Here is a 10,981-nt window from a genome sequence, read left to right as displayed (position 1 = left end):
GGTTAGTCTATATTTTCAGTTTCCTCGTTGACAAAATTTCTGGTGTCTATGTTATTTCTTTTCTGCATTATATTGTATATATTTATAATTGAAATATCACAGGTTGTACATTAAAATCAATCAGAGCAGATATATTCATCCTTGTTTGTTGGATACGACTTGATTGATTCTTGGATATTGATCTTTAGAATCGTCCAAGTACTCTCACGGTATAATTAGGTTCACGAACTTGTCTATGATTGTCAGAGAAAGAGATATAATCTATTCTTATAATTCCTGATTCAGATTCATTAAGTTGAACTCTCGGAATTGTATCCGAGTTTAGTCCATACAGGTTGCATAAGAAAAGTTGGTGGTGTATTTTGGTACGCCACGTTTTCACCTAGTACTTTTTTGTTTTCATCGGTTTCTTTTCTTTGGCTTTATTGTAAACAATTTCTACTAAAGTGGGAAAAAGGTGTTCAACGTACTCCACACAATTTTCCTTAACTTCCAATTTATATAGTTTAGCTTTACTCATTTTCCTACTTCTACCACTGTCAACCAAGAGAAGTCATTAGGCGTGAGCCTAATTTCAAATATAGAAAAATGAAAAGTATTTGTAGATTTCCAAAACGCTCAACAATCACGTGTGTGAGTTGTTGATCATCTTTTAGAATATTCATCTCAAGTAACCGACCTAATTCGTAATTTTTCATAAACTTTTCACACATTAAACATTGACATACAATTTTATACAATTTAGGAATATTGTTCCATCGATCCCTAAATCTAATCCAGGGTTTGTCACTTTCCATGTTAAGAGTTTTGTATACATGATTTTTTTTGTATATTTCAAAGACACCCTAGTATAATCCATTGTTTTCTATACGAACCCTAAAACAAATGTGATGAGTTACGAATCAAACTAAAACAAAAGTGATGAGTTATGAATCAAAAACAAGTAATCATAAATCAATCAACATAAACTAAAACAAGAACGAATCAATCACAATAAAACAAATAACAATCGTAATCATACGTTTAATCCAACTGAATTCACTCCCTTCAAAAAATGGTTTTTTTTTTTCTTCAGGTCAAATGTTAAACAAAAACAAAATTACATAACCCAAATGATATTGGACAAGCATTTTTAAACAGCCAAGAGATTTACCTTTAATACTTATAAAGTGGGTTTCATTTGATTTTGAAACCTATGGCGATATGAGGATGATTGATAGAAGATAGAAGAGAGTGATAGAGAGAAATAGAAGATGAAATAGGTAAGAAGTGAACACATCCAGTTCTCCTGGATGTTTTAACCGAGTTTCATTATTAAAACTGGATGTTTTAATCGAGTTTCAAACTTTCAGTACTATACGGGAGACTGTCCCCCGTCTTGATTTATTTTTTCTTTTTTCTGGGTAGGTTACACTCCCCCGTCTGGTTTTTTTTTCCTCGTGGGAGACGATCTCTGGTATAGTGCTTCTTTTCTTTTTTCCCATAGTGGGTTCACTCGTCCATTTGAGCGAGTCCTCTCCTTCATATGAAACAGTTAGTCTCCAAATAAAGACCACCCATAGCCTTGCTGTTATAGACACTTTTATGGTGCCTATTTTCTTTAAAAAATTCTCTCAAAATCTCTAAAATTCATAATGGGGGATTTTTTTTCGACAGGATGGTTGTCATTTAAAAACGGATTGGATCCCAGCTCGTTGAGAGGCTTCCATCTAATTGTTGTAATTCTCTCTTGCGATGATTAAATTTTTTTTTTTTCTCAAAAACAATTAAAAAAATCTTTATATGAGAAGACTAGAAAGACTCTCTTTAAAGACATTCAAATTCTTATTTGACTACCCATGCCATGCTATTTTGAGATTTTGAAATTTTTATTAAGATGAAAATATTTAAAGGAATTATTAAACAAGAAAAACGAGAAGTCAATCAAAATCTCAGTCTTCCTGAAAATAACAACTGAAAAGAAGAGAGACTGACTTAAGATTCAATGGCAGTAGAAACATTAACTCTTCTTCTTCGTTCCTATCCACTCGTTTTAATAAGAAAGTCTTTCTTTTTCTTCATTCATCAAATCAGTAATTCAATTTTGGAGTTTCGGATTTTGACTCTTCGAGGGAATTTTGGGTTTGAAGTGATGGCGGCAACAAATTCGGTACCACCAATTGATGAAGAGAGTATGTGGGATTTAGACCAGACACTTGATCAACCCAAGGAAGAAGAAGCCGGAAGGCTCAAGAATGCGTACACAGAAAAGGTCTAGTTTCACCCCCGTAACTTCTCTTTGTTGTAATGTAGATTTTATTGATCATTTATGGACACTTTATACATACAATTACACCAAATTTTGATTGATGTTATAGGGATTTCGTTTGTTGATCAATAGATTAGGATGCAGATTGCAGACTAGTTGTGGACTGAGAATTTTATTTATTTTTATGTTTGTGCAGAAATTTTCATCACTAGCAGGACTAGCATTTCAGAGTCTTGGAGAGTCTTGGAGTGGTATGTAACTACGGAAAATCCATAGTCACACCCAAACCTTCATTTGTATACCAAATCCTAAATCTAAACATCTATTCACAATCTAAATGAAATATGAATACTAAGTATGCTAGAAATGTAAATGAGACACATGATTTTTACATGGTTCGGTCCATAATGGGATCTACATCCATGGTTCTTCATTATGATTAATTGATTTATAAGGTGAGACTCCATTAATAAGTTTTTTGAGCTCTCCTAGATCTAGTTTTTTGGGGAAGAAGACGAAGTTTGACCAAATAAAATCTGATCATTTTCTCTCTCTTAGATATTTTCTTAAGTATTAGAGAGTAGAAATGAAATTAACAAAAATGTCCTTTATATATAAATTAAAGAAACTAAGCTAAGATACTATGTACCTAGTTATAGAGATGCTAAGTTACTTCTTCCTCCATACGGCGCCACGCGTCGAAGGTGGTTTTGTGTATCCACATTTTGCCCTTTTTTTCCTTGAGTATTGCTTGAAGAGCGATCCTTAAGGAAAAATCTGTTTTGGTGTAGTTGTTGGAGCGAGACCTGTGGTGCTTGAGTGGATGACTTTGACCTTTGTTGACGAAGGAATGAGCGAAAGAATAACATCTTGAAAAGTATATACTTGCCTCTTATTCTTTCGCGAAGTTCCGAAGCCTTGCTGGGTGAAGTATACATTATTTAAAGTATAAGAAATACGAAGTATGAAGTATGCAAAATATAAGAAGTACGAAGTATAAGAAATATACATTATTCCTTAAAATGTACGAAGTATGAAGTATGCAAAATATAAGAAGTACAAAGTATAAGAAGTACGAAGTATAAGAAATACGAAGTATGAAGTATGCGAAGTATCCTTTAAGAAGTACAAAGTATGAAATATGTGAAGTATCCTTTAAGAAGTATAAGAAGTATATACTTGCCTTTTCCCTTGTTGTAGTTGATTGACTTACATCTTTATGAAGTACGAAGTATCCATACGAAGTATGAGAAGTATTTTTATTAATTAGCTTAAAGAAGTATTTGTGTCGATAAATATAATCTTCAAGAAGTATGAATAATAACTCCAAAGTACGCGAAGTAACCATTCTTGATCATTTTCCCTTGTTCTTTTGTGAAATATATACGCGAAGTAAGAAGAATCATTCCTTAAAGTAGACGAAGTATGTAGTGTGCGAGATGAGTATATATAATGAATGAATGTGATGAAAATACTTATGCAATGCTTATACGATGAATAAACATAAATAATATTCTTACCTATAGTTGATAAAATGAAATGTATGGATGATGTGTATGTTACTTAACTCATTAAGTCTTGAAGGAGTTGATCTCGCTTCGTGTTGTTTTGATTCCTCCTCGCATGGTTTTGGTTTTTCGCTCACCCATCTATCTTCGCTCGCTCATGGCCTTTTGTATGCTCCCTTTCTTTGCCTCATCGATTTCGCCTTTGCTCCAAGTTCGCCCCATGTATGTCTCCGTTGAACTTTAGCTCGTGCATTGCCTCGCTTTATTGCCTCGGAGCTTATTCCTACATTGTTAGCATGTGTAGCATAGCAATAGTATAATCATAGCGATATAAATATTTATTCAAGTTATAATAACATGATATATTGCCTCTTTCTTCATGCCTCGTTGATATCTTTATGCCTTCTTTTTTCTTCTTTTCGTAATCTTTTCTTCTTTTGTTCGATTCGATTTCTTCACTTCATTTTCTTTCTTTCTTTTCTTTGCTCTTTCTTTCTTTTTGCCTCTTATACATATTTTGGGTGTTGAAAATTGTTACGGGTAGGGTCTTTGCTCGAATCTTCTACTCGTATGTGGCCTTACGGGGTTCTTAATTGTGCCTCCCAAGTAAGGTTCTTACCTTGCCCCACCCTCTCATTAAGGGTCTTTATTCGAAGTATCAGGCGCTCATTATTCTTGCGAACAACAATCCATCAACCTCACCTTAACATTCTTTACTGAGGTCTTACTTTGCGACAATACCACAGGCCTAATTATTCCCATGAATAAAAGCCCCGAAGTGTTGCCGACTATTATGTCACCAGCTCCCTAATCTGGATTGTGACGTCCCTTCCCACTGTAATGCCCCTTCAAGGAAGCTACATCTGACATGCATACCTAGCTCTTCCCATCCGGTTATTTCGACATTCAGCTTTTTTCGTGACTTCTTATCCCTTTCGCCGATATGGCTATTGGTTACGAAGTCACACCCTAGGTGGGGTTCTTTGGGACCGAGTGTTTCCGCAGCCAAGACTTGCCAAAAGGACATGGTCGATAACGCTCCAGACGTCCCAGGAACCCGCAGCTCAACCGAATACGTCGGTGCCCTTGGTCATACTCCACACCCCTTACCGAAGGCCATCACATTAAGTGGGACCCTCGGCAGATAGGACTTACCCCTAGCTATTTGTCCAGGAGTTTTTCACTACACACATTTTAGACTCGGGTGCATGTTGTAGATTCTCAGCCTTCCTAGCGAAGATTTTGCCTCCTAATCTGAGGTTTTTCCTTTGCTCTTTTCTTCTTTTGAGGAGTATTTCTTATAGAGACAATATATCATGCTATACTTCATGTATGAAAAGTTTATAGTTTTAATGGTACTTAGCTCGTTGTGACGGAGGGTTGATGTTGGCATGCGAGATAAAATCGTTGTTGTGGAGTTGCATGGGTTGGTTGTTCCACCTCATCATTCTTGCTGGCCCTTGTCATTGACTTCTATTGGGGGGAGTTATTGCTGATGGTTTATAACTTCATTTTCTCCTTCTTCGTGTTCTGGTCGTGGTCATGGCTTCTCACTGCTTTCATCTTTTCATCACTGGTTCCATTGGGTTTGTCTCTTCGCTGGCATTTCAGCTGGTTGCTCCGATATCCTTCATTGTTGTCCCGTTCCACCTTTCGCTTGTAAGCTATCTTTCTTGAGACGATTATATGTACCTGGAACCATACCTCAAGTGAACAATTGATCGTCAAAGCTATTACTTCAAGTCATTGTTGTATACAAGGAAATCTAGATATAATTCTAACTATTATAATTTAAGAGATGAGAGTTAAGGATATTCCCTTTTAATGTGTTGTCTTGTCTGCGGTACTTGGAACTAATTGATTCGATGAAGAACTAAGCTTTTGATGACGACCCGAATTCGAACTGATCATAGGCCAGAGTGTATAACTATTGCGAGATGGATGAACTGACGAAGTTTGTATATCTGGGTTTGATTGACGAAGTAGCAAGTTGACGAGCTGGATATGTCATATTATGTCTTGCCGAACTCAACTCGTGGGACTGGAAGGCTCGTGAAGATGTTGTACCAACGAAGTTAACTTCGCTGTTATTCTTTTCTTCGTTGATGGATCTGGTATGTGACGACCACTTTACTCTTTCCTTCGCTGGTTACTCCTTCTCGGAGAACTGATCTTAGTTCTGCTTAGTGATTTTCTTCTTCAGATAAAATTTGACGAAGTAATGTTAGTTTTTGCATCTTTTCTTCGCTACTGGTAACTATGTGTTCATGCCCTTCCTTTGTTGCTTCTCAACGAGTTCCATGATCCGTTTTCGACCAACTCCTTCTTATCTCTGTAAAGATTTATGTGGACATCTCTCTGAAGTTTACTCCTTCGCCGACAACTCAAGTTTGTTCTTTCGACATCGTTTGTGTACCTGTGACTTAGAATTCAAGTATTTAAACAATTAAATGGGATCTCAACAAGCTATAGATGACAATATACATGTTCAGATCTTCTTAAATGATAATTTTTTAATGATTAGAGAAGTAGAGGGAAGTAGAGTAAGAATACTTCCCTTTTTAGTAGTATTATTGGCAGTGGGTGGTGTGTTCAGTTGCGAAATGGATTGACGAGATGAGTCTGACGAACTGAGTTTGAGATGTTCTGCTCGCCGGGGCTGAACTGGTTGATGAAGTAACTGATTCCGTTTCTTCGTGGAGTAAGCATCTTTGCTAGCTGTGAATATGTCCTTGATCTCTACTGGTTGCGAAGTAAGCCTGCCTATGTCCCTTATTTCGTGGTTGCACTTCGCTGGATGTTTCTTCTTCGTGATCTGGTTTCTTCTCATGTTTGGAAGAAGTGGTACTTCGCCTTCCACTTTTGCTCGCTGGTTTTGCTCCATATCTAACTGACGAAGTGACTTATTGCTGATCTTTGGGTAGCTGAACTGGCAAGCTGAGTCTGGGATGCTACGGTCTTTGCGAGTTAGTTGATGACGAAGTAACTACAAAGTGGAATTTTCTCCTACGTGTGGACGAGGTGCACTGATGAGATATGTCTGACAAGTTTATGACGAACTGGTTAGTCTTCGCAAGAGTTAATGACGAAGTAATCAGCTCTATTTGGCGAGGCAAGTTTATGCTGTTGACGAGATGGAGGAATGGTAGTGACGAGATATCATCTTCGTCATCTTCCGTGATAGTTGACGAATATAACTTGATTGTATTTCGTGTCTTGCAGTTAGTAATCCTCCTTGCTGTGGCCAACTGGTGCTGTTATGGTTTTCCATCTCGCTGAAGTTTCATCTCTGAATTCTGCTCGGCCCCCTGCTGGTGATGTCCTCTTCGTGTACCTGTGGCTTGCAACTCAGATGAGCAGATGTTATAAAATATCGTAATCGCTTCATTAAGATGATAAACAGCTTATAGTAGTTCGTAGAATTGCTCGTATTTTATCGGTATGCTTCCCAAGAATGCCATACGGTACTCGTTAGGATAAGAGATGAGAGAATAAGAATGCTTCCCTTTTGGATGTGTTTACTGGCAGATGATTTGTTGTGTCCTGTTAAGCTTTGTGAATTTGTCTAACTCTTGTTTGTTTAAGTTGGTTGGCTGCTGGATTTGAACTGGCCTTATATTCCCAGATTGATTGTTGACGAAGTGATACTTCGCTATCTTTTGCTCGTGTTTCTGGCAGTCTTCGCCGGAGTTTGGTGACGAAGTAGCTGCTACTACTGTATTTTCTCTTCTTCTCTTCGCCGGAGTATAACTGCAGATTTTCCACACGAGTTAATTTCTTCTTTGTAAAATATTCTCGCCGAAAATGTTGCCGAAATTCAACTTCTGTTTCTTCTTTGTTCGTCGAGAATGGTGCTCTTTCACGAGTGGTTCTTCTACTGCTGCCCTATTTATCATCTTTCTTCGTTTATAAAATCCTCGGCTGTAACTTGAAGCTAATTGACGAAGTAGTTCACTCTTTGAATGTTTTTGACGAAGCAGGTTCTGTTTGTATTAATTTTCCCCTCCTCTTTTGACGTCTGTAGTTTTTCCATGAAGTGGATTTCATCTCGCCTGTTGAATCTTAACCGAAGTAGCTCAAATGACAGGTCCTTTATTGTCTTCGAATCTCTACCGTTGCTGATCTTCTTCGTCCTTGACTCTTCGTGCAATAGACAACACTACTCGTCATTCATCGCCGCTAGCGCTTCTTCGTGAACTGCATTATCTGGTCTTTATTACTGTACTGTATAATAAGCAATAAAGGGGGAAATTAGATCTGCAATAATCAGCGTTTCCAAGGTCGGTTAAATTAGTTTGGGAAGCACAATCTGGTAAACACAAATCTAAACTGAAACTTGCTTTGTGTAAGTTTTCGAAATGGGATCTGATCCTTTTTGTAAACAACTAAAGCTTATGAGGAAGTTTTTCAAAATTTTCTTCTACAAATCTAAAGATCCGAAAGCAAACTAATAATAAGAGTAATGAGTTGAAAGGAGGATTTTGTTCTTGATCTCCTGTTGACGGAGATCTTTCTTTTATTGTGTTTTTGTTTGAACTAATGACTAGCACTAGCTAACTTCGCTGGATCTTGCTTGACCAAACTTCACGAGAATTCCTCGATCTTTTTTTTGAACCAATACGTTGCAGGTGGATAAATCCTTTACCAATCCCTGTATCTGGACTTCAAAATGTAACTACGGAAAATCCATAATCACATCCAAACTTTCATTTGCATACCAAATCCTAAATTAACCATTTATTCACAATCCAAATGAAATATGAATATTAAGTATGCTAAAAATGTAAATGAGACACATGATTTTTACATGGTTCGATCCATAATGGGATCTACATCCATGGTTCTTCACTATGATTAATTGATTTACAAGGTGAGACTTCATTAATAAGTTTTTGGAGCTCTCCTAAATCTAGTTTTTGGGGAAGAAGATGAAATTTGACCAAATAAAATCTGATCCTTTTCTTTCTCTTAGATATTTTCTTAAGTACTAGAAAGTAGAAATGAATTAACAAAAATGTCATTTACATATAAATTAAAGAAACTAAGCTAAGATATTATGTACCTAGTTCTAGAGATGTTAAGTTACTCCTTCCTCCATACGGCGCCACGCGTCGAAAGTGGTTTTTGATATCCACATGGTCTATGGAGACTTGGGCACGTCTCCTTTGTATGTCTTCTATAATATATTTCCTGAAGGAATCAAGGATTCCGAGGATATTGTTGGAGCATTATCGTTGATTATATATTCTCTTACTCTTATTCCACTCATCAAGTATGTCTTGTAGTGTTGAGGGCGAACGACAATGGTCAAGGTAAATATTCATATATCGAAGTACAGACTGCATTTTATCTCTGTGGGTGTTTCTTTTGTGGAGAGAGTCTGAGTTGCGAGGGCCAAAGATTGTGTGTGTGAAAATATCTATCCAACTATGTTGCAGGTGGAACATTTGCTCTTTATTCACTACTGTGTCGACATGCAAATGTGAATACAATTCCAAACCAACACTCGACAGATGAGCAGTTAACAACATATACTCGTCATATATTCCGTGAGAAATCTTTTGCGGCTAAGACCAAGAGATGGTTGGAAGCGACAGCATTAAGGAAAAATTTACTGTTGATTCTTGTCATTGTTGGGACGTGCATGGTTATTGGAGACGGGGCCTTAACTCCAGCCATATCAGGTCTGATTCCCATTCTTGCTTTAACAATTTAATCATATTAGAAATCACATATTTTTGTGTTTGGTTTCATTCCCAGTTATAAGTCATAGTAGTAATACACTACTATAGAATTTATTCTTTCAGTTAGTTGTATGATACAATCTTTTCTGCCCAATTACTTAAATCAGGCGCATGACTTTTTCTACTGGAACCTGTTTCGGGATCTCTCTTTGACAACTCTAAAATAAATACTGTGTTCTCTAGTGTCCATGAAAACAGGAAAATACAAAAAGATTCATTATACTAAAATTGCTATTTTTTCAGTTCTTTCGGCTGTTGGAGGGATTAAGGAAGATCTCCCGAGCATGAGCAGCAGTACTTTTCTATCCTGATACCATACATGATTTTTATGATGAGCAATATTTTATTCCCTTTGATCTACTGTTTTCTTCATTTTGATAGACCGTTAATAGTCTTGTTTTCTTCTATGCAGATGTAGTGATAATTGTTTCGGCTGTCATATTAGCTGGTTTGTTCAGCATGCAGCATTATGGAACAGACAAAGTTGGATGGCTCTTTGCTCCAATCGTCCTCTCTGGTTTCTTTTAATTGGAGGCATTGGCGCTTTCAATATATGGAAATATGATAGCTCGGTTCTAAGAGCTTTCTCTCCAATCTATATTTATAGATATTTTAAACGAGGAGGTTGGAAAACCCTTGGGGGAATCATGCTTAGCATCACTGGTAAGCAATCTTAAATATTCTTCACATATTTGGATATTTATTACAGGCGAAAACCTGTAGATTTCTGATGGATCCATTTAATCCTTCCAGGGGCGGAAGCTCTATTGGCTGACCTAGCCAATTTTCCTGTATCGGCTGTTCAACTAGCTTTCGCGATGCTCGTGTTTCCTTGCCTTTTATTGGCGTATACAGGACAGGCTGCTTACATCATCGAAAATCAGGAGCATGTGTTTGATGCATTCTATCGTTCCATACCAGGTCTCTCCTGAACTCCTGGGTATGAAATTTTAAGCAATTACCTGCAGAAGATAAGTTCTTATCTGATTAACCTCTGATTGGTAATGTTCAGAAAGCATACACTGGCCAGTGTTTATTATCGCTACAGGAGCAGCTATTGTTGCTAGTCAGGCCACTATATCTGCAACTTTTTCAATAATCAAGCAGGCTCTTGCACTTGGTTGTTTCCCACGGGTGAAAGTTGTTCACACATCAAAGAAATTCCCTGGGAAGATATACATACCCGATATTAATTGGATTCTTATGCTTATGTACATTGCTGTTACCATAGGATTTAGAAACCAAAGTCAGATTGGAAATGCTTATGGTGAGTTTATATTTTTCCTTTTTCCCATGCATTTTCCCATCCATTCTCCTGCTTCTCGAGAAGCGTCCTTAATGTGGGAATTAGAGGTTTCATCGTTTAACATATGATTAATATTTTGTTTTGGCTACGAACAGGAACAACAGTTGTGACAGTTATGCTTGTAACGACATTTCTTATTATAGTTGCAGGAAAACCTACAACTACACACCAATAG

The 10,981-nt window shown here is 37.1% G+C and overlaps 1 pseudogene; it reads left to right on the top strand.

Annotated features, from left to right (window-relative positions):
- Positions 1-2,131: 2,131 nt before the first annotated feature.
- Positions 2,132-10,981, top strand: LOC113343896 (annotated as a pseudogene).

The sequence above is a fragment of the Papaver somniferum genome, unplaced genomic scaffold, assembly GCF_003573695.1.
Source record: "Papaver somniferum cultivar HN1 unplaced genomic scaffold, ASM357369v1 unplaced-scaffold_7, whole genome shotgun sequence".
Taxonomy (NCBI): domain Eukaryota; kingdom Viridiplantae; phylum Streptophyta; class Magnoliopsida; order Ranunculales; family Papaveraceae; genus Papaver; species Papaver somniferum.
Note: the sequence above shows the minus strand (reverse complement) of the source record. Positions and strands in the feature narration are given on the sequence as shown.